Consider the following 2,500-nt stretch of genomic DNA (forward strand, 5'->3'; position numbering starts at 1 on the left):
GAGTCCTTCCTTTCAGGCAGGGAAGTGATTGATGAATTTTTTTTCTCTCAGACAGGGAAGTGATTGATGAGTCCTTCCTTTCAGACAGAGAAGTGATTGATGAGACCTTCCTTTCAGACAGGGAAGTGATTGATGAGTTTTTTTTTCTCAGACTGGGAAGCGATTGATGAGTCCTTCCTTTCAGACAGAGAAGTGATTGCTGAGTCCTTTCTTTCAGACTGGAAGTGATTTATGAGTCCTTCCTTTCAGACTGGGAAGTGATTGATGAGTCATTCCTTTCAGACAGAGAAGTCATTGATGAGTCCTTCCTTTCAGACAGGGAAGTCATTGATGAGTCCTTCCTTTCAGACAGGGAAGTCATTGATGAGTCCTTCCTTTCAGACAGGGAAGTCATTGATGAGTCCTTCCTTTCAGACTGGGAAGCTATGTATAGTTCTGCAATCTTCCTTCAGATCACATTTGAAAGACTATTGCTTTTTCAGAGATTAAAAAAAAGCAGAAAAAACAAAAAATAAACACCCCCCCCCCAAATAAAAAACAAAACCAAGATATATTGGAAAAAAGATGTGGCCTCATGATTTAGTAATCAGTGGTGGATCCAAGATTTTTCAGTGGAGGACACAGGTGCTAAAGACATGTATCATTTAGTATAGCTTACCCCACCACAAGATTTTGGTTTATAGAGTGCATGAATTCTGAGCAGTGTTATAGAGATGGAATAACTAAATACAATCTCTCACCAGAGGGCGTTACGCTCCAGTGAAAGTGAAGCTTGCGTAGCGCGCCCTCTAGCTGGTGAGAGAATGTAACTAAATACTGTAATATTTTATATAAAGTTTGAAGTGATTGAGTGGTTTCTTTTTGAAAAATAATGAAAGGATGACTTTTAATGTTCATCATGTAGAGCAGGGGTGAGGGGGTCCCTTTTCTAAAATGTTTCAGTTCAGTGGCAAATCTAGACCTTACTGTGTGTGTGTGGGGGGGGGGGGGGGGGGGGGGTTGAGGCCCGAAGGGGGAGGTGAGGAGTCTGGGAAATTTTTAAAACATTGATTTAAAATGGGGCATTTTGATGCATTTTTGACTGAAATTCTTGTTTTCATTTATAGTCACCACATCCTTTATAGGTTTTGGTGTGGTAAAAAAAAAAGAAGAGCAAGGGGGGGGGGTTTGAAGATTTTGACATTACTCAAAATCAGGTTTTGATTTTGGGAGGAAAAAAGTTCGCATGAAACGCCAGCAGTGATCCTTTGGGTTTTAGACAGACGAACAGTGCATGATTTAATGCGCTTGTGTTACTTCCAATTTTATCCGAACGAGGGGAGGATTTTACAGGTGGGCGGTAAATCTAGTACTCCCGACTCCCGATGGTCCCGGATTGCGATGTTTTAAAGATAATATTAAAACCGGCCAACAGAATTACTTCATACTTCTCGAGAACAATCTGTATGTCCAAATTGATTCACACAATTAAAAAAACCCAATAATAATAAGTATAAATTCTTAAACTTGAAATGTCACCTACTCAAAAGCGGTAAATCTAGTACTTTGTTATAAATACAAAAACGGACACCGATACAGGTACGGTTAACAAACATAGCTCATAACACAATATGATCCAAAGAAAAATACCATTATTAAAACGGAAATAAATTACTTTTAAAAATTAATAAAATTTACCATTATTAGGCATTCTTTGTGTTTCTGAATTATAGCAGAACTCTTAGCCACATAAATTATGTGTTTTCCCCCATTCTACGACGTGGACGTAGTTCTACCGCAGAGCCCTCATTACAAATTAAATTTAATTTGATGAATTTTAATTACACATTTATTACTGATTGTCTTGAAGAAATATTCCATTTTACATATTGTCCTATTTGTTATGGGTTTTTTTTAGTCAAACGTACTAAATCATGTGTTCTGTTTTGGTTCAATGTACGTTTATTTATCGCAAAAAATAATTCTATTTAAGAATAAAAATAAAAGATACGGTATCTAATTCTTTTTATAATAACAGAAAATATTCAAAATGTAAATGATTTTGTTGCTATATGATTTTTAACAATGTTTTGATTATTTAGTTAACAGTTATATAACAAATTCTGAGCTTTAATATGTGTGAATTTTAATCATTAGAAAATCAAGATGAATTAATTTCTTTTTGTACATTTAAAATTGGTCCTTCAAATTTTTTATTAGATATTGTTTTAATTGCTGGGGAAGAAAGAAAATTCAAACCCGAGTTTAGAAAATATAATAAAAATATTTGATTTTAGATACAAATATTCTTAAATAATAGATTTTCTCTTAAGTGATAGAACACCCCCTTGGAATTTCGAAATGTCTTCTTTTTTTTTTTTATTGATTTGCCCCCATTAACACAACACCCCCCCCCCCCCCGGAAATTTATTACACCTAGAATTTGTTGTTCAAAATTTATAGGCAATGCGGCTTGCCTCGCATCAGATGGTAATTAAACTAATTTGCTATGTAATTAAAG

This window comes from Ostrea edulis, chromosome 4 (assembly GCF_947568905.1).
Source record: "Ostrea edulis chromosome 4, xbOstEdul1.1, whole genome shotgun sequence".
Lineage (NCBI taxonomy): Eukaryota > Metazoa > Mollusca > Bivalvia > Ostreida > Ostreidae > Ostrea > Ostrea edulis.